At 43.3% G+C, this 22,227-nt stretch overlaps 2 protein-coding genes across 6 annotated transcripts in view; one reads left to right on the top strand and one right to left on the bottom strand.

The window, feature by feature from the left end:
- Positions 1-1,080, top strand: part of ADAMTS9 (ADAM metallopeptidase with thrombospondin type 1 motif 9) — a 139,492-nt gene extending 138,412 nt beyond the window's left edge. For all 5 annotated transcript variants that reach the window (XM_081852251.1, XM_081852249.1, XM_081852250.1 and 2 more), the window contains one exon: positions 102-1,080. The gene's annotated coding sequence lies outside the window, so the exon portion shown is untranslated. The remainder of the gene's footprint in view (positions 1-101) is intronic.
- Positions 1-22,227, bottom strand: part of LOC309337153 (uncharacterized protein C3orf49) — a 503,307-nt gene that overhangs the window by 20,593 nt on the left and 460,487 nt on the right. The gene's annotated exons all lie outside the window — the stretch shown is intronic.

A 22,227-nucleotide genomic window follows, 5' to 3' on the forward strand; every position in this document is an offset into this window, starting at 1 on the left:
ATAGCTGCCTCTGTGAAGGGCTGGGTTGCGCTTTTCTTTTAAATGCATTAATAGTGCTGAAAGTAGAGATGAGAACTCTCCATTATGCTTTTAATTCCCAGGGTTTCTGATTGCCGGGAGCTGAAGCAAGACAGATGAAGGACAATGAAGCAATACCTCTGCCTTCCTTTTTGTACTTCTTCCTGTGTGTGTGTGTGTGTGTGTGTGTGCACATCCAAATATGTGTGTGTGTGTACCTGTGTGTGTGTATGTGTGCGTATGTGTGTGTGTATATATATATATTGTATATTCTTAATGTTGTAAAGTATAATATTTATGTCTTGAATTATTTATTTTTGATTTAATATTTTTGTACGTAAAATGTTTATATTAAGGCTGCTTATCCTGTGTGTTTTTTAATTTTTTAAAAAATCTTGCAGTCACACCACTGCATTTTACGTACTCTACATTATATGTAGCATTATGACAAAAGTGATACTTTTACTGTCACTGTACTCAATTGTTTACTTTCAATCAGTAATTTCTCTTCCTGTTACAGGCTGCACTGATATTTGCAAGGTGCTAAACGGTTTGCATTGGGGTATTTTTGGCATTTTTTTCTTATGAGCAAAAGAATACAATGATGATTGCGATTATTATTTTTTAAACTCACAAGGCAATCAGCGCTACACAGGGACTCAGTGAACACACATTATGATACAATGGTTTTATCAATAATTGTTTCTTAGGTGTATTTTTTTTAATGGCATGTGACGTCTTTTGGCCAGTGCTAACAGCTACTGGTTTGGTGCTAACATGGTAATATTTATTCGTATCCTGTAGGCTTTAAAAGCTGAATCCCGCACCATACTATATAGCCATGGAGAATGAGTAAGTACATTAGGGAAAATTGAGGGTGCGTTCAAATATTTAGTCTGAGGCAGCATTTAATAAAACAAACTGTTCTAGGGAATCCTAGTATTCTCAGTCCTTCAAAAAGAGCTCCTTCCCCAAAGAAAAGATACATAACATTTGCCTGTCACTATTAAGCTTGCATTGTGCACCCACAGGAGACTACTGGTGTAATTTTAGGGTGTACTTTCAGGTGACCACCACCCCATTGTGAACCTTTTGTACTCCCTTCCTTTGTCCTGGGATCCTGTCGCAGGCACAGTGATATAGAAACAGATCTCTCCTCAAGTGGAGGAGGCCATCAAGACTGGGAAATGTCCTATCTTCCAGGCCCCAGATGTGATCACCTTGCATTCTTCTGGATGAGTTTCATCCCCAGTTGACTTCCTGCATCATAACTGAGAGGCAGGCTCCGTTGAGGCTCCAGGAGTTTGAACAAGAACCAAGAAAGAAATCTACAGATGGGGAAAGAAGCAGCAGCACCAAAGATGATTACAAACAAGTAGCCAAAGCTTGTAGGGAGAATGTCAGGAAGGCTAAACCTCAGAAGGAACTTGACCTTGTGACAGATGTTAAAAATAGTTATAGGGAGTTATATTTTTGCTCTGTTTGGGGCAATAGGAAGAGTAAGGGAGTGGTAGATCAGCTGAGTAGAGAAGATGGAGAAATGTTAGTGAGTGAAAGAGAAGGCAGAGATGTCCACCCCCAACTTGGCCTCACCTTCTCCCACAAAGAAAACTTTACCGGAACCTGGTGAAAGTAGATCAGTCTTTGAATTTTTGATGCACTGTGACATAGATGATGGAGCAAATTTGTATTCTGTTCCTCCAGATGGTAGGACCAGAACCAGTGGGTTCAAATTGCAGCAAAAACAGTTCCTGTTCATCCTGGCCCAGCATATTGAGGGACACTTTGGAAAGACAAAGGCTACAGCTTCTCAGGCCTCCCCCCTATCCCATGCCCTTCTGCAGTAAAGATGCCCACCCCAATCCACTCATGCACAAGGGAGAGCGGAAGCTAGGTGGGGAAATGCAGCTGAGATGGTGCCTGACTGCCCCCATCCATCCAGGCTACAGGATCTCTGTTGCAGCAGACCAAAGACTCTCCTGCAAGAGGATATAGCAATGCCTGGCAGAAGCCTCCAATATTGCTCCCATGGAGCAAGAGAGTAGAGATGTTTGCCAGCTGGTCTGCTCCCCCTGATGGAGTGTCACACCCTGGCAGACAATGGAAGGTCCCTTTTCCTAATTGTAGCAGAAGGAGAAGGCTTCCACCGCCAAATTGATGAGGTGGCTTAAGGTCACAGTCAACTGCTGTCTTAGTCAAACTCATACCAAGAAGCAGGGGCTGCAGATCACCATTTCCCTCAGTTACAGGGGTGAGTGCTACACCTTCAGCCAATCCAGGCTAAGGCCTAAGGCATAGGGAGTGTTCCAGAAAAAAACTGAAATGGTTGCTGCATGGGATCAGTGTTAGGTTAATCCCATACATTGTAGTTGAAGCCGAATAATTTAACCCTGGGTTCGGTTCCCAAAATGAATCCTGTTTTCTTTTCAGTGAGTGTTTCAAGGTTTGGGAAATGAACGTACTTCTAAAAAAATGTGGATTATCAAGAACCCCAGTATTCCCTGAAAGCATAACACACATTTCAAATGTGTACATAGAAATTCAATTTTTTGTAATGGTATCAAAATTTGATGTTTTTATGCAGAGTGAACTGTGTTTCCTCTTCCATGTCAGAAATTCAGTTTTAGCCAATTTCTTTTGGAAACCAAAAGAATGCTTGACTGTTCTTAATTATCTTGACTCCAGTCAAACTCTATTCATGCCTCACTAGTAGCATGCAAGATCAAGTGACCCAGCATACTGATTCATATCCCCACCCCTGTCAAAAGGAGAACCCAGCACTAATGAGTATAGATGGGCTCTTACAGGTAGATAATATGGATTCATATATGCCTCTGTATGCATGCTATGGCTGTTTCTGTGCAAGGCTTCTCCCATGTCTTGGATCTTCTAGCTGTATCATAGCATGTAATCTCTCTCAAATTGGGTGTGGGAAATGCCCTCCCATTCTCAAAATTTTAAGTTTACGCGTAGAAATAAAGATGCCTTTCATTTGTTAGATTTAAATCATGCAGAATATAATTTCCACTCTAGATAAAGCCATCAATTCAGTTCAGTTGGTTGCATAGGAATGGGGAAAATTATTGGATTTCTCTCCAGAAATAGGACGGTGGTTGCCCCCGAATCAAACTCTTAGCAAGGCTCAAGCATGGTATCCAGTTGGCAGAACAAAACAGGCATCATATGTTGAGGAGGTGCCTTCCAAAATGTGCTTTGTTATCAGCAAAATTAACATCTCTCTCCCCCCCCCTTCTTTTTTACTAATTTTACGCATCCCCTTTTTTGGCTTCATGGTGTCCCACGATGGTCACTAGTTGTTGTGCACAATTGCTTCCACACAATTACAGTTGGATCAAGGCCAGTGTGTGGACAACTCGTGTGGAAGATCTGGGGGACAAGTCTCATGTTTCCTCTGAAACAGCTCTTGGGTAGCAACAGTAGCATAAAGCTGCCCTTAGGAGAATTTCCGTCTGTCTAAGTAAATAATATTAAGCACAAGGCAGTTTTGTATGTTCACTCCACTGATCTAAACTTCCAACTAAATGTTTTTGCTTCCTGCTGTTCAGATGAAGGAGGCTGCACTTCATTTAGCTCCACAGGTAGTAAAACTATTCTCTGCATAATTCATGTTAGCATAAGTCTCGCAAGAACTGAATAAATCCATATCTCAGGCAAGCTAAGCTCTTCAGATACATGGTTTTTTTTATTGTTTTAACGAATGCATGGTGGTAATGTTTGTGTACTATTTTGAGAAAATGCCAAAAATACCATTTCAAAGTACATTCTAGGAAAACCATGAGTAGTTTAAAGGAGTAGTGATTTTTTTTTAAGCCCACCACTTATCCTTAAAGATCTTCTTTCTATAGGGAAAAGGGGAAATTGCACTATAAGCATTAGGACAGAAACAATGGTGCTTAATTGATATTTAGAAAATTGCAATCTGCTTTTTATTTTCAGTAATGAAGTGACTGAGTATTTATACAAAGAAATATTATTAAGGGGGGGAAATCTATACATTCCTTTATACTATGTAGTATCATAATGGCTATCAACAACAGTGCAAAGAGGAAGCCTTAAAATTATAAAATGAAAGGAAACTGTTGATAGATACTAATTTGTAGTGTGCCTGATGGGGTTGGTTTGTTTTGCAAAAGGAGGACCACTGAATGATTAGACACTTCCTGTAAAGCAAATATATAATTATTTTTCTCTTGTACCAATGCCATTTTTTAAAATGAAAATAACTTTTGCAAGCACTTTCGTTATTTTGCTTCCTTTCTACCTTTTCTGTTCCTTCTCTCGTTTGGACTATCAGAAAGAAAACAAAAATTGTGTTTTTAAGTTTGTGTGGTCTTCCTTTGTTCACCAGCATCATCCGTAATCGCTTGCGTGGTATCCTAGAGACAAAACACACTGCACACATGGGATTAATAACATGGCTTTTTTAAAAGAATACTGTCAGATCTTGCAATGGCTGCATTTGTTCCTGAGGAAGAGAAAGAAGATCAGGCAACACTGGGTGATGCGAGAAGACTTTTCAGGAGAAGATTCAGGGCTGGCATCAAAGGTGGTTATAGCTGGGCACCTGTCCAGCTATCAATGTTCCAATAGGAAATCCCCACAAATCTCTGGAGCTGCCTAGCCAAATGCTTCCAGACTTCTTTGGCCCTTGAGACTCTTCTAGGCCATGAGCTGCGCCAGGTTCTCTTTTGGAACGTGAATTGCAATAATGCCTGGATAAAAGCTGGTGGGTACTTATCTGACTTTCGCACAGCTGGAATGCAGGCTAATTTGCATCTGTTGCTCCACCTACTTTTGCCTTACCCTGCCTCTAATGTGCCTTTTAGAAACTGCAGCCCACAAGCTGATAAACGTTGCCAATCCTTAGAAGCTTTTTGGGTCTGTGTTTCTGTTTTGTCGCTGACAGTAGTGGCTGGTGTGGTTGGGCAGAGCTGCAGTGTTACTGTTCCGACACCATTATTAATGCAGTGTACCAGAGCAGCACTGGTATGCACAGGGTGGGTGAGGTCAAGGCTGCATGGATTCACCTGCAGGAGCATTGGATGAGCCCTGCCTGTGCATCTGCACAGCCCCAAATTCACCACTGGCTTGCCTCAGCACCATCCATGTAAGCTGCGGCAATGCTGGTGTCTGGAGGGTGGCTCAGCACTAGCTCTTCCTGGTCACTGAGGTGTTCTCCCATTGTCCAAAGTAGATGTTCATCATATCCCTTCAAAGGGATCCAATTAACAGCGGGCCGCGGGTGGTGCTGTGGGTTAAACCACAGAGCCTAGGACTTGCCAATCAGAAGGTTGGCGGTTTGAATCCCCACGACGGGGTGAGCTCCCGTTGCTCGGTCCCTGCTCCTGCCAACCTAGCAGTTCGAAAACATGTCAAAGTGCAAGTAGATAAATAGGTACCACTCCGGCGGGAAGGTAAACGGCATTTCCGTGCACTGCTCTGGTTCGCCAGAAGTGGCTTAGTCCTGCTGGCCACATGACCCAGAAGCTGTACGCCAGCTCCCTTGGCCAATAAAGCGAGATGAGCGTCGCAACCCCAGAGTCAGTTACAACTGGACCTAATTGTCAGGGGTCCCTTTACCTTTACTATCCTAAGGGTATCTGCAAGCTTGGGCGTTTCTAGCAGATCCTTCCCCCTTTTGAATAGCAAGTCCCCCATGCAATGCCACAAACCACTTTGGGAACAAAAGAAGAAGCAAGAGCTTCCTTGGGCATGCAGAACAAATCGTTCCATCTGTTGGACCCAGGCTTACGCGTTCCAAATGATTTGGGAGCTTCAAAAAACCGCATGCAACCCACATTATGAAGTTCTTTTATTTTTCAGATGTTGTAATGATTTTCTGCTTGAATAAAGTCCATTATTTTCTTTCTTAGTTTGGAAGCCTGGTCTTCCATTCACCATCAATTTAAACCAGAATGTATAATATAGACCACAAGATTTCCATTCATTCATTCATCTTTATTTGACAAAGCCTTGGTGCCAGAGCAAAACCACTAGGGTGGTCAAGTGCAAAGGCAGACTAGGCTTCTGCAAAAGGGGGAAAGGTCACAACCTTGCCACACAGTAGGGGAAACCTGTACATGCTGCAAGTCCTATCTTCTACACTAGTCATGTAGAGGAGGCAGAATACAGGGGGTCGCAGCTCCAGGACTTTTTTCAGTGATGCCTTCTGCTTGAGCATGAGGGAAATTGGCAGATCCCCCTTTGCAAGCGAATGAAGTGATAGACTTTCGAGTTCTTCAATATACAGTCGTACCTTGGAAGTCGAACAGAATCTGTTCCGGAAGTCCGTTTGACTTCCAAAACGTTTGAAACCCAAATCACAGCTTCTGATTGGTTGCAGGAAGCTCCTGCAGCCAATCAGAAGCCGCGGAAGCCCCATCGGATGTTCGGGTTCCAAAAGAACGTTCGCAAACTGGAACAATCACTTCTGGGTTTGCGGCGTTTGGGAGCCAAAACGTCCAAGTTCCAGGAAGTTTGGCAACCAAGGTACGACTGTATATAATTATTATCATTATCATCATTTATTAAATTTGTATACCACCTTACATCCAAAGATCACAGGGCAATTTACAATAGGAAAATACAAAATGAGAACAACATACATCATAAAACCAAAGCAAACCAATAACCCCTCACACACACATTGAAAAGGCCATAGTGTGTGTGTGCAGTTTAGGTGGTAGTACCTCTGCAAGAAGGTTTGCATTTCAATTTTAAAACTTCAATTTAAAATCACATACCAATGTGGAGAAGTAAACATAAGAATAGAAAAAAGAAGCTGAGAAACGGAAAGAAACCGAAATGGATGGATTCGCTGATCACTACTTGCATATGAAAATTTACCACTACACAACCATTCTATGTAATCCTGTACAGGTGCTCAGATCTACTTTCCTGCTTCCTCTCATTTCTTATAAACTTCCAGTACTTCCATAATAGCAAACTCCAAAGCAAGCTCTCTTGCGGGAACGAAACCTGAGACTGAGATTGCAGAGAGCTGATAGATACTGGAGCCAAGCTATAAGGAAAGGAGTATCCAGCGGAAACATTTGCAAAGTATGATGATAATAATCACTGAAGAAATTCAAAAGAAATTTAAAAGAAATCAGTCAAAGGAAGATAAAAAGTTTTGGCAAATGCTTCACACATTTCGGCTGGATTGCAGAAACGATTACGATTTTCCACGTACGGATTTATAAAGGAAGTTGATGAGATGAATGTAAAAATAGCCTTCCCAAACCCCCAGATTCTGGAACCCCCAAATGGCCTTTCTGGTCAATTTCCTGCAACACATGGATTAACTATTTCCTGCTCCCGTCCCCTCATCTCCCATTATGAACCTCCACGGTGTTTATTGGCCAGGCTGACTGTGTTCAGGGATGGGTAATCCCAATGATCATAATAAATCAGGGCAAGAAAAGCAAGGCGACTGCAGCCACAAGTCCCTGGATGTTCTCGTAGCAATCCCTGACTCCTGGATAACCTCCTTGGCTGTTTCCTCAGCACACTGTCACGGTTTCGCTCTCTTTCAAGTTAGTTAGTGTCTCTGTTAACCTTTCCTGATATATCCCTTCGGCGATAGCAAAGCGTCTGGAGGCGAGTGATGTATTGGTGATAATGCCAAGTGTGTGAACTTTGTATTCTGCAAATTGCTTAAATGCACTGAAGACATTAAGCACATGCCTTGTAGGAACCTTGAGGAATTGCATTTAATCAGCTGAAGATTAGACCTACCTTATGGTCAGGAGATGTATGTTGTGATAAGGCTGCTTCTCGAGGGAAACGGAGATGCGTTCGTGAAAGGTGGTCTCATTATTCACCACTCACCCCCTCCCCTTCCTCTGTGTCTTTCTTGCGATCAAAACTTAGAATATAACCTCCTCGCGGGCAGAAACCTATGTGTGGGAGAGAGGCGTGCTTGTAAAATCAAGAAAAGAAAAACCCCATACTCTGCTGTTCCTGTGATGGGCGCAGAAGTCAATAAATTGCTACTGCCTGCAAAAAAAATACCACTTATAGAATTATAGAGTTGGAAGGACCATCTAGTCCAACCCCCTGCGATACAGGAACTTCAACTAAAGTATCCAAGACTTCTCTTACTTCCTTCAAATCCCTCCTCAAAAGTCATCTTTTCTGTGAAACTTTTGACTTTATACATGCACACATCCACCCTGTTCTCATGTCCTACTATAGGGATCAACAGTGTGGTCCCGTGTGTGTGTGCATGCGTGCGTGCGTGCATGCATGCATGAGTGAGTGTACAATGCCATGCTCAGATTTCTCCCTATTAACATTTAGGGATCTTCCTCTGTCTGCTTCACCCCAGAAAGAACACATCGGTGCGCACCATCCTCAGCAGTAGAAAGAAACCTTTCGACAGCCATTCTCCTGACACACACAGAGAAAAGAACAGAAAACAAAACAGTTAAAAATGACAGTTACTGGAATAACAGTCACAACAGAACGGAATGTCGCTCTTATGTGACTCACAGTCAGCCAATCACATGAGAGAGCTACTGCCCAAGGAAAACCCCACGCTAATAAATAAATAAATACACAGCAATTCAACACAAGCAAACATTCACATTTCAGGACATTAAACCATTATCCTTAACAGTTCCCACTCCTCCCCCCACCCCTTGCAAATGTTGAGGCATGTAACACCCATCACCCCAGACAGCATAGCCAATGGTTGGGAATCATGGGAATGGTAGTTTAGCAATATTTGAAAGGCACTACATTAGCCACCTCTACCCTGCTCCAGTTAACCCAGTCATAAGCCAAAGCATGTGTAACTAAAACAGTCCCACCAACTTTCCCTGCCTCTATTTCCCTTATTCATCCATTGTGTCTCCTCTGTAGGATTTTTAGATTGTATAACAACAACAACAACAGCAACAACAACAACTTATTATTTCTACCCTGCCCGTCTGGCTGGGTTTGCCCAGCCACTCTGGGCAGCTTTCAACAAAAAATTAAAAATACATTAAAACATCAGTCATTAAAAACTTCTCTAAACAGGACTGCCTTCAGATGTCTTCTAAATGTCAGATAGTTGTTTATTTCCTTGACATCTGGTCGGAGGGCATTCCACAGGGTAGGCACCACTACCGAGAAGTCCCTCTGCCTGGTTCCCTGTAACCTCACATCTCGCAGGGAGGGAACCACCAGAAGGCCCTTGGCATTGGACCCCAGTGTCCAGGCTGAATGATGGGGATGGAGAAGCTCCTTCAGGTATACTGGGCTGAGGCTGTTTAGGGCTTTAAAGGTCAGCACTAACACTTTGAATTGTGCTTGGAAACGTACTGGAGGCAGGGTAGGTCTTTCAAGGGATCTGTTGGTTGTTGTTTTTTTGTACCTGCACACTGAGCTGATCAAACTGTTTCTACATCTTCTGTGTTAGCAATGGCCCACCTTTCCCTAAGTTTTCAGTGATGTCCATAAGCATTAAGATGCAACAGGGAACACCTGTATGTGAAAATGCTTCTCAGCTTTGAAAACAATCCTGCGAGTGGTTTTTTAAATTTCGCGATACCCCTTTCTACCTGCTCACTATGGGGAGCAGCTATTTAAAAACAACCTTAAAATATTCTCACCAAACCCAGGGACACCAAGAGGGTGTGCATTAGGTCATGGACCACAAGTGTCCCGGGGGGAAAAAAGGACATCCTGTTTTCTTGTGAAGGAGCATGGGCAGCAAGACCCACATCCCGGTTTGGGGACTCATGATGTCAGAGGGTATGGTAGGTGCAAAGAGCTTCTCTCTCTGAGTGAGCCTGGTGGGGGCTGGTGCCTTTTGTCCCTGTTGATGGAACTGATGTGGTGTGATGATCATTTGCTTCTCTCTCAATTCTGGCAGCCATTTTGTGTTGTGCCAAACACACCTACACTGCAGACCCGCCATTTTGTGTTAAGCTGCACACCTCATGGCTGCCATTTTGTGCCTGGCACCCACAGCACTTTCTCAGAGTCCCAAATATACCCAGTGGTCCAAAAATCTGTGTGACCTCTGCAGGAACCAAAAGAAGGCTCGCCTCAGACAGCAAATGTTTCTTGAGAATAATGGGACCGTGTGATATTTGGCTAGAATTTAATTTTGATCTAAACTCAGATCATCTCTATTTCATTCTTCAGTGTTATGTTAGAAAAGTAGGCATTATCCATAAAAGAAATATTACTTTAGTGCTGTTAAATAGTAATGGTAACTGCACTGACTGACATGTAAAGGAGACTAAAATATTCCTCGAATTACAAAATTATTATTCTGTTAATAGCCTAGTGATATTTCTAATCACAGATTCCACTTAGAGGCCTAGAAAAAAACACCAGTCAGCTCCTTTATAAGAATTTAACTAAAATCATGCATTAAAATTAATTAAAAATAATACTTTGGCCTTTTTTCTCCATTTCTGAGGCTTTAATACATAATTTCTAGCTCTTTTTCTCTAGGATCATGAGGGCTAGGAAAAAAATGTGCTTAAAATGAAAGCAGTTATTAGCACAGGTTTCTTGAAAAAAGACACAGTAATTCAGTCAGAACACTTAAATGTTTAATGCTGTACATTAAATGCTAAAGGGTGCAATCTTATACATGCCTAGGAGTCAGCCCCACTGAACGCTGTGGAACTTGATTCCAAACAAATGTCCACAGCGCTGTTCATGTAAGTGTTTTGAGTTAGATCTAGGAGCCTTGAGAAAACAATTGACACTTTTTCTTCCATGTGGAAAAGCATGTTCTAACAATCTTGGAAGCCCGCTCCTCAGTAATTCAGAGCAGGGCTTTTTGTGTGGTTGCCCCTTGTTCTGTGAAATAGCAATCCTGTCGTGATACGACAGGCACTCGCTATCAGCCCTTTCTGGAAACTATTGAAGACATTCATTTGTTTCCCACAGGCATTCTCCGTTGGATAAATGGTGTCTACTTTGTTAATGTTTGAGTCTTGTTTTAAATGTATTTGGTGTTTTTAACTGTTTTTAATTACCTTACGTAAGGGAGGAGGAACCACAATCTGGAGATCCAGACACATGATCCACGAGTCATGCTACCCCAATATCACTCAAGCACCACTACCTGCATACTGGCACAACCTGGAGCAAAACACTCTGCCAAACAGGGATGCAATCCAAGGATCCAAAAGTCTGTTCACGGTCTGATCAGCTCACTTTGGGCTTGGCCGCACTTTTGATTGTCCTCTGCCTAGAAAGCGTGCGTCGGAGAGGTTTCCAGCTTTCCAGGCACTGTTTTCTATTTGCCCCCCCCCCACTTTCCCCCGGGGGAAACCCACTCTTTACCGCTGTCCATTCACCGAAAACCTGGTTGACATTTGCTCTGATTCAGTGGTCAAGAAGGAGTTTTCTAGAGGGAAAGGAGTGGCACAAGAGGAAATGTGGAAAAGCCCTTAGATGCAGAATCCACAGATCACAGAATCACAGGGAGTCATGCATTTCATGGTTCTGTTTATTGGTTGTTTTAAATTGTATGCCCTTTGGGGTACATCTTTTAATTGTGTGCAGAGCCATGTACATTGATGGCAGTGTATAAGGGCAAACAACAGAAATCACACCCACTCCAGACATTTGAAGCACTTTGCACTGCCACGGAGAATCCTGGGAACGGTAACTTGTTAAGGGTGCTGGGAATTGTAGTTCTGTGAGGTCAGCACCTTAACTACAGTTCTAATGGTTCATTGTGGGGAGGAGCCATGACTCTTAATGTTGAATAAGAGAGCTTTAAATGTACAGTTACAGATAGGTAGCTGTGTTGGTCTGCCATAGTCAAAACAAAAAAAATTCCTTCCAGTAGCACCTTAAAGACCAACTAAGTTAGTTCTTGGTATGAGCTTTCGTGTGCATGCACACTTCTTCAGATACACTGAAACAGAAGTCACCAGACCCTTCTATATAGTGAGAAGGTGGGGAGGGGTATTACATTGATTGTGCTGTTAGCCTCCCTAACAATCGGGAGTCCAGATTACATTTCCACATGCCCAGAGGATGTGCAAGGAATTCATTTGGCTTCCCTGGATTATTTTTGGAGAACTGGGGAGGAGGCAATCTCTATGATGCACAAAGGCAAAGAGTTAATGCAGCCCTGGTTATGAATTAACTGCATGACATGCAACCCATTTGAACATTTTGAGAGTGGTGTAATAAGCATATTAATTGTTGGCTGAAACAAAGCGGCTCAACACACTGATGTTTAATCCTTGCCTGCAATGCTTCCGTAAGGTTATCTGCCCGCCTTCTCCCTTACATAAAAGTGATTATTACTCAACTCCTTTCATATGTTGATCGTTTTCATCATCCACTTCCTCTCCTTAACTACCGTGCACAAGAACAATTCAATTAATCAGCGCATTGTGATTTGGTCCCAGAGTAATCCATTCTTTCCAGCGGCTGGTGACCTTCTCATTTGACACCTCCTTCTACTGCACTGGAAAAAAAAGTATCATAAGTAAAATTCTTTGGCTGCTCTTCCCCATTGTAGTAGACAATGATGGCTGGCTTCAAGGGGTTTAACAGGCAACAGAGAAGTGCACATGTTTATGTACACAGACTTTGTCACATGGAATAAGTTAGAAATTGCTCTCTCCCTCTTGGCTTTGAAGGTCCTCTCATGCACCAAAATCAACATGAAAAATTATTTTTTAAAATTTGTTTTACCAATCCCACACATTATAAAGCAGAACCGTTTCTCGGGATTATTTTTTATTGGGTTGTAGCCAGTCATAGTCCTATCCAGAATTGACCCAGTGAAGTTAATGGACATGACTAATTTAGGTATTGTTAAAGCTATGGTTTTCCCAGTACAGTGGTACCTCGGGTTAAGTACTTAATTTGTTCCGGAGGTCCGTTCTTAACCTGAAACTGTTCTTAACCTGAAGCACCACTTTAGCTAATGGGGCTTCCTGCTGCTGCTGCGCCACTGGAGCACGATTTCTGTTCTCATCCTGAAGCATTATTTCTGGGTTAGCAGAGTCTGTAACCTGAAGCGTATGTAACCTGAGGTACCACTGTAGTGATGTATGGAAGTGCGAGCTGGACCATAAAGAAGGCTGATTGCCGAAGAATTGATGCTTTTGAATTATGGTGCTGGAGGAGACTCTTGAGAGTCCCATGGACTGCAAGAAGATCAAACCTATCCATTCTTAAGGAAATCAGCCCTGAGTGCTCACTGGAAGGACAGATCCTGAAGCTGAGGCTCCAATACTTTGGCCACCTCATGAGAAGAGAAGAGTCTTTGACTTTACTTGAAAACGTAAAGTGTAACATAAAATAAAGTATGTGTATGTGTAGAAAACAATACATTCCGTGCTGCTTTTAAAGCTTACAGGAGACTTGCTAAGCATTGCCTCTGGTCACCTTATTAAACAGCTGTTACTTCCTCAGCATATTTCTGTGCAAGAAGCCAAGAGGTTGCAATTTGTTAACACACTCAAACAGCCCTCCAGCGGCGAGAAGAAGAAGAAAGCTGGTCGGCCCTGATCAGCTCCAACAGTAAGAAATATATATTCAGATTTGAAGAGAAGGATGGAGTGGCCCCAGCCACTGAGCAAGGGCTATATCAGAGGCTGAAGCCCCTAACCTTTCAGGCAGAACATCATGGCAAAGGGAAGACTAGCCCAAATCCATGGCACTTTAGTGGAGGAAGGAGGAAGAGAGACCTTTCTGACTCACTGCTGCTGCTGGATAAATTTGGGAAGAGGCCAGGTAAGGGATGGGAGATGAAACGGTTCATAGGTGAGCAGGGGAAGGGCTTGTCTAATCCACTTGCTGCCTTTTTTTTTCCTTTGGAAGAGTTGGGAAGGTCAAAGTAGTGACTGTGTTTTAACATCCACAAGGGTTTTCCCCTCCTTTCCTTTTCTAAGCCAGTGACAGTGTGCTCATCGCTAGTCCTTGTCGTAAAAGACATGCTCAAAACGGTTCATTATTTTAAAGGCATCTTGTTGTTTTTCATCAGTTTCTGGTGGGAGCTATTATCCCGTTTCTTTGGCAAGTACAAACTTTTGACTTACAGACTTTGCATGCACAGAGGTAAAATCGAATCTTGGCATTGGTCAAGTGATTCCGTGTAGGATGTAGAACTCTGCCACGCTGGGAGAATACTCTGAAATTCTAAAAACAAACATTTATCTGAAGTGGCACCAGGGGGCGCAAAAGAGCTGCTTTTGAAATTCTGCAACTTTTTCTTTTCTAAAAGAAGAAGCCTTGCAAATGTTCTGCTCTGAATCTTCCACTAGAAGAGTTCGGGGTACATTTTGCTCCGTGTCGTTCTTCCAAATTGGGTTTCCGGGTCTTTTATCTCAATGTGATGAAACTAGCTAGGAGGTTTTACGGCATGCTGTCCTCTTCCAAATGCTTTTATTTATTTATTTATTTATTTATTTACCGCCATAGCAAAGGCCAGCCTTTCCAAATTAACAATAGATGACTATAAATCTTGCTCAGTTCCCTAGCAACTAACACAATAAAAAAACCACAACCCCAAAAGGTTAGAAGGAGGGAGTTTGTTTAGAAATACCTCGGTGTGTACATAAGGGAGAGGGAGAAAGAGAGGTGGACGTCTGTGATAGATAGCAGAATTTTGCCCTGACTTAGTTGCAGCAGATGATTCAGACATACGAAAGCATTGCTCATATGTTAGTCAGATGGCTAGGGTAACTTTCGTTGGTTGAATGCAGAGTATCGCACAGCAATTTCAGCACAGTGATGAACACGTGAGAGATTGGCAGACTGGCCTGCTGGTTTGATTTGGTATCTGGCCGAGCTATTCTGAGATATTTTTTTTACCCATCGCAAAACCTTTACAAATGGCACCAAGATGCAGCTAATGACAGGGACACCTCAGAAGGCCAGACGAAGCCAGCTAGTCCTATGGCCCTCGGCTCCCTGCCCTCCCTTGCCTCTCTGACAAACAGCAGAGAGCTTCGCTGATAAAACAGAGGCATCAGATTGCACTTTCGTATAAAGGGCCTGATGGGGGAGATTGCAAATAAAGTGGGGGGGGGGGGAGAGAGAAGCAATGTTGTGGAGCATATACCTCCATTTTATTAGACTCCGTCTTTCATCTGGAGCGTTGGCTGACATTTAAAGGGTTTGTGCCAGGTCTCCTTTCATCACTGAAAGGGCTAGATGAGAGAAGCTGTGTTTTCCAGAGGATAGTTGTCTGCAGGGCAGATATAGGCCTACACTACTTCCAAGCCAAGGATACGCAACCTGCGGCCCGCTGGATGTTGTGGACTTCAATTCCCATCAGCCTCAGCCAGCACGGCCCATGGCCATGGGCAATGGGAACTGTAGTCTCCCATCGTTCAGCCCAGACACTGAGGTCCAGTGCTAAGGGCATTTCTGGCGGTTCCCACACTGCAAGAAGTGATGTTGCAGGGAACCAGACAGAGGGCCTTCTCGGTAGTGGCGCCCTCCCTGTGGAACACCCTCCCATCAGATGTCTAGGAAATAAACAACTATCTGAGTTTTAGAAGACATCTGAAGGCTTCCTGTTTAAGGAAATTTTAAATATTTGAAGTTTTATTCTGTTTTTAGTGTTCTGTTGGGAGCTGCCTAGAGTGGCTGGGGAAACCCAGCCAGGTGGGTGGGGTATAAATAATAACATTATTATTATTATTATTATTATTATTATTATTATTATTATTAGTCCATCAGCACCTTGATGGCCACAGGTTTCCCATCCTTGACCTAAGGTGTGCTAGCTGTTTCTGGGAATTGACAGTGGCTATGCACGACTTCCCCCAAGGAATCCTGGGAATAGAAGAATTGTAGCTTTGTGAGGGGTGAACTACAGACCCCATGATTCTTGGGGGGGGGGGGGAGTCATGTGCTTTATATGAATAGTGCGCATACAGCCTCTGTCAATTCCCAGAATCCCCTAGCACCACTTAGATCAGGGAGTTTACACCCAAGGAAATTGGTACGTATGAGATAGCATCCTTAATGTGTGAGATCCAACCCCCATCAGCCTCAGCCAGCACGGTCCATGGCCATTGGCGATGGGAGCTGTAGTCTCCTATTGTTCAGTCAGGACACTGAGGTCGAGCACTGAGGGCCTTCTGTCGTTTCCTTTCCTGAGAGAAGTGAGGTTACAGGGTACCAGAGAGAGGGCCTTCTCGGTAGTGGTGCCCTCCCTGTGGAACACCCTCCCTTCAGATGTGAAGGAAATAAGCAGCTATCTTATATTTAAAATACATCTGAAGGCAGCCCTGTTTAGGGAAGTTTTTAATATTTAATGCTGTATTGTTTTTAACACTCTATTGGAAGCCGCCCAGAGTGGCTGGGGAAACTCAGCCAGATGGGCGGGGTATAAATAAATTATTATTATTATTATTATTATTATTATTATTATTATTATTATTATTGAAGGAAAGTATTCAGTGAGTTACTACTCTTTCCTCCCAGCTTTCTTGAAGCACTGCTTCTAGTTTTTTAGTAACTCAGACCGTGTGGTACTTGAACATGGTTCAGTGGGTTGCATCAAAAGCTGCTGCTGTCGCCTGTCAGAGATTCTTTAGTTGTTATTCCTGCATTGCAGGTGGTTGAGCCAGATGATACTTGGGGTCCGTTCCATGATTCCATGACTCATAATAATAATAATTGTGGTTGCTGTTGGCATCTGTCTGTCTCGAGAGACAATGGAGTGTGCCTCTGGGGGTGAAGTCAAACTGCTGTGTTAGCAGAACTGAAGTGACCTTCCCTGGGGCACAAGCCCGGGCAGTGTGTCTGGAGGTCCTAGACAACGAGACCCCCCTCTTAGCATTGCCGATGTGGTCCAAAGGAAAGCAGAGCAAGACACCAGTTTGGCACCAGCTTGGCTGCAGGAGCATAATAATAGTAGTAATAATCATCCTGAGGCCACACCTATGAGTGAAAATGCATAAAACCGCACTTTTTGTGGGATATTAAAATGGATAAACCAGCTTATTAACACATGCTGTGAATACATCATTAAAATCTGGGAAGGAGGGGGGGGGGGGACTCCGCAAAAGTCCCACAAAAGAGCTTGCCTCTGAATACACCCTTTATCAGTTACATTTTGGAACAAGTTACCATCAAGAATCTGAAACAAGAATGGATACTGGGAAATCATTCAAAAGCCATTAATTCTGTCAGAATTTTTCAAAGCCGCCACACCATTAACAACCCGAATGAGAAAGAAAACTGTTTAAAGAGGAAACAATAAAAGTATATTGCCTCATCTTCATATTCCGCTACCCAGATTTCCCCACCGTATTTTTCATAAAAGTCTGTCCTAAGAGACGACTTGTATTTCTTTCGCTTCCTCCCAGATCCCAGAGCTCAGGCTGAGTAGATGAGGCCACAATCCTCAGTGCGCTTTCTAGGGAGTAAGTTGCACTGAACACAATGGAATTTGCTTCTGATTAAACCTGAGCGGGATTGCATTGTTTGTTGCTTGTTTAGGTTTTTTTTTTTTAAAAACTTATCTATCATATGTTAGGACAGATGAGTTACAGCACCATAAATGTTACAGAGAGGTATAATTGTTGGCATCCATCTGTCTCCAGAGACAATGAAGTGTGGCTTCTCCCCAAGATGCAAGCCTTGGCAGTGGCGTAGCGTGGGGGGTGCAGGGGGGGCCGGCCGCACCGGGCGCAACATCTGGGGGCTAGGGTTAGGGGGCGCAAATCCACGGGTTAGGGGGCGCAAATTACTTGCCTTGCCCTGGGTGCTGACAACCCACGCTACGCCACTGAGCCTTGGCAGTGTGTATGGAGGTCCTGGGCTGCCCAGATGACAAGATCCACCTCTCGGCCTCACTGCAAGACGTTTGGCATGAGTTTGGCTGCAGGAATTGCTGGAAGGAGGTGTACAAGGCACCACCCAACTGCCTTAGGGACTCTGCTCTGAATTTGTGTAGGGTTTACTCATTAGCCGTTTCTTCTTCCAAAGATGTCCTGCAAGGCAGTGGGCAGAGAGGTATAATGTTGTTGTTGTTTAGTCGTTTAGTCGTGTCCGACTCTTCGTGACCGGATTGTTAAATATCAAAACATAATAATCAGTCTATTTCTGATGCTTTGGCTGTGCACTCCAATTGCTTGTGTAATGAAAGAAGTGCCACCCTATGAATAAGAGAGTGGCTGGCTTTGAGGGGAGATCTTGAGATTTTCAGAAGTATATATTTTTTATTTCCCCCAAAATCAAAAGCCTGTAAAAGGGAGGAAATGTCCTAAAAGTAGCAAAAAGCCCCGTGGCACAGCAGCACAAACGTCCTGACCACTTTCCCCAGCTTTTTCATGCAGATATTAAAAGTACAGGAATATTATGGGTCACAGTCAGCATCTTGAATTTAGCCAGTTACTAAGAAATCAGTTACTTGGACTATTGCTGTTAATACAGGCTTTGTCAACCTGGTGCTAGACCATGGGTAGGCAAACTAAGGCCCAGGGGCCGGATGCGGCCCAATCACCTTCTAAATCTGGCCTGCGGACAGTCCAGAAATCAGCATGTTTTTACATGAGTAGAATGTGTGCTTTTATTTAAAATTCGTCTCTGGGTTATTTGTGGGGCATAGGAATTCATTCATCCACCCCCCAAAAAACAATCTAGCCTGGCCCCCCACAAGGTCTGAGGGACAGTGGACCGCCCCCCTGCTGAAAAAGTTTGCTGACCCCTGGCTTAGACTACAACTCCCATTGGGGCTGGCTGGCACTGATGGGAGTTGTAGTCTAAGCCATCTGAAGACCACCAGGTTGACCCAGGCTGCTGTAGTGAGTTACCAGTTGTCCTCTGATGGTAGGAGGTGACCTGCCAGCTTCTCATTCTTTGAGAATGTCCCAACACCAAGAACCCTGAGCAAGTCCATTGCATTGCATGCCACATAGAGCACGAGACTCTTAATCTCAGGGCTGTGGGTTTGAACCCCATGTGGGCAAAAGTTTCCTGCATTTCAGGGGGTTGGAATAGATGGCCCTTGAGTTCCCTTCCAGCTCTACAATTCTACATTGTGAGCTGTCCATTCCTGTTTTAGCTGTTCATTTTAGCCCAGTGGTTCTCAAACCATTTTCTCTGTGCCACACTTTCAGAATAAAAATTTGCCCAAAACACACTGAATCTTTTATTGACAAGAAATACGTTGGAAAACAAAAAGAAACGACTCCAACATTGCTTGATTCATGACATAGAACACAACTACTTTATAATACAATCACGGGACATCCAGAAAGTAGAAAAACAAGGCAGCTACATGAGAACATAAATCATTCCCAAAATATAATGATAAACAAGTCTCTTACATATGTACCTTAAGCATATACACAAACTCAATGAGAGGCATGAGCTTGCTTTTTGCCAGGCAATCTCATTTACATCGGGTCTCATTTGAGACAGTCCAACTCTCATCTCCTCAATAACACAAAGAAGCCTTTCTCTTTTCCGATCTTTCATATTTGTCGGAGTTGAAAATCCCTGTTCACTACAGGGTGTCATGGGCAACTATAGAAGAAGACCTGGTGCTCATAGACTCATAGAAGAGTTGGAAGGGACCCCAAGCAGAAAATTATATGAAAATGATTTATTGATGGTATCTAACACAGAGTAAATTGACAAAAATGTATAAATCTAAATCAAAGAAATGTTGGAAATGTAAAGAGAAAGAAGGTTCTTTTTATCGTATGTGGTGGTCTTGTAGTAAGGTTAAAGCTTACTGGGAAATGATATGTAATGAATCGAAAAGGATGTTTAAAATAACGTTTGTTTAAAAAAAACACACAGAAGCTCTTCTTTTGGGAATTATAGGAACAGAACTACTGAAAAGGTATGGAAACTTATTCATGTATGCTATTACAGTGGCAAGAATGTTACTCGCCCAAAAATGGAAAGAAGCTGAAATTCCAGCAAAGGAAGAATGGATACAAAAACTTATGGAATATGCAGAAATGGTGAAATTTACTGGAAGAATAAGAAATCAAGATAACAAACTTTTTATAAAAGAATGGAAATGGTTTATTGAATGTTTACAGATAAATTGTAAACAGTTAAGAACATTGGCAGGATTATTGTAATAAGCTGCAGGTTTATAAGAGTATATATTTAAAGTAGATGAAAAAATGAGAAAATTAAGTGCATTTGGATATGTAGAAGGTATTAAAAATAAATTTAAGGAAGCACAGAAAGAGGGGGAAAGAAATTCAAGTTTTGAAATGTTAAAATGATTATAAAATTAGTGAAATGTATAAACCTAAAAAGCAGATTATTATTATTTTTATTTAAAAAAAGGCATTCTAGGAAAGGATTCCAAGCACCATCAAGTCCAACCTTGTTTTATAAGACACCCTGTTTAGCTTTGCAGAAATACTAGCAGTTTTCTTGCTGCACCACTCTTGAAGAGAGGCGTGGATACTGTTTCTGGCTGCATATCCATACCACACTGAAATGTAAAAATGTTTGGTTATCCTTCTGTCTTCCTGCCTCACTTGCCACCCTCTCCTGCCACAAAGGTGTGCCACGCAGCACCCTTTGAGAACCACCGCATGGATTTTTCCATCTTTGGTTCCTTGGCATCTTTCAGGTCTGCATCTCTCTGCAACAGCGCTGTAGAATTGCCAAGCACAGTATAATTGCCCCCATATAAGATCTATTAAAACAGAACAACCACTATAATTACGTGTGGAGAGAGCAACTGAGCACCTGAGCGTCTGGCTGTGAGGGACTAATACAGAAGCCCTCTTGAAAGTTGCCTTCCTCTTACGGCTGCTTCCAAGTTATTAGTTCCGTAAAATAATGAGAATCGTAAGGCTACGGCAGCAGCTGAAAGGAAGCGTGCTCTCCATTACGGACAGGCTTAAGAAAATATTCACATTCCGAAGATAGCCATATGGGAGGAATTAATAGCTGGAGGAAAATCATGTCTTTATATACAGTATGAGTTTTTGTTGTTACAAGCATTTGTCCTCTTCATTCCTAGGATGCCATAATTCCTTGTTTAAATGAGGGGTGAGCAACCTCAGGAGACCAACACGGCCTGCCACACCCCTCTGTCTGGCCCTCAAGACTTGCCTCAGGCCACACCCTCTCTTCCTAGGCCACACACCCTCATTGGCCTGGCTTCACACCTTCTTTGGGTCTGTTTACCTGTTTGGAGTTCATCCTTGGATTCTGATCATGCTTCTTGCTTGCCTGGATGCAAAAGGGTTGTGTGAATGTGTGCAGAACCTAGGCTATTGTACGGTACATTTACATCCATTGCTTTGCCCACTTTTGCCTGTCACTAACATTTTTGTATAGTCGTCTTAGTCGTGTTTGACTCTCCATGACCCCATGAACCACAGCATGCCTTGGAAGCTCTCACTTCTCCTTTTTTATGTCCATGGAGTTGTCTTGGCAAAATACTGGCGTGGTTTGCCAGTTCCTTCTCCACATCACTAACATATCGCCACCCAAAAGGTTGCTCAGAAAAGAATGAAAAAGTTTCACCATCCCTCCCCCTTTTTTTTTTCTTTTTTAAGGCTAGGGTTTATCTGAACAAGGGACGCGGGTGGCGCTGTGGGTTAAACCACAGAGCCTAGGACTTGTTGATCAGAAGGTCAATGGTTCAAATCCCCACGACGGGGTGAGCTCCCGTTGCTCGGTCTCTGCTCCTGCCAACCTAGCAGTTCAAAAGCACATCAAAGTGCAAGTAGATAAATAGGTACCACTCTGGTGGGAAGGTAAACGGCATTTCCGTGCGCTGCTCTGGTTCGCCAGAAGTGGCTTAGTCATGCTGGCCACATGACCTGTGTACGCTGTACGCTGGCTCCCTCGGCCTATAGAGCGAGATGAGCGCCACAACCCCAGAGTCGGTCACGACTGGACCTAATGGTCAGGGGTCCCTTTACCCTTTACCTTTTATCTGAACAAGGGAGGATTTTAAACCATAGTTTGAAGCTGACTTGTTTGTCCGCAGTTAAAACTAGCCACAGCTCGTCCCAGTTTGTGCAAAGCATTTATTTATTTATTTATTCATTCATTCATTCATTCATTCATTCATTCATTCATTCATTCCCACCCAGCTGGCTGGGTTTCCCCAGCCACTCTAGGCAGTGATGGAGGAAGAGGAGTGGGGGGGAAGCACACCACCCCCGGCAGCACGATCCTGGTGGGGTGCCATCGCGGCTGCTCCCCCACACTGCAGGCAGTGTGCCACACCCCCAGGACGCACGCCAGTCCCGCATCCGC

Source organism: Podarcis erhardii, assembly GCF_964252035.2.
Source record: "Podarcis erhardii genome assembly, chromosome: 2".
Lineage (NCBI taxonomy): Eukaryota > Metazoa > Chordata > Lepidosauria > Squamata > Lacertidae > Podarcis > Podarcis erhardii.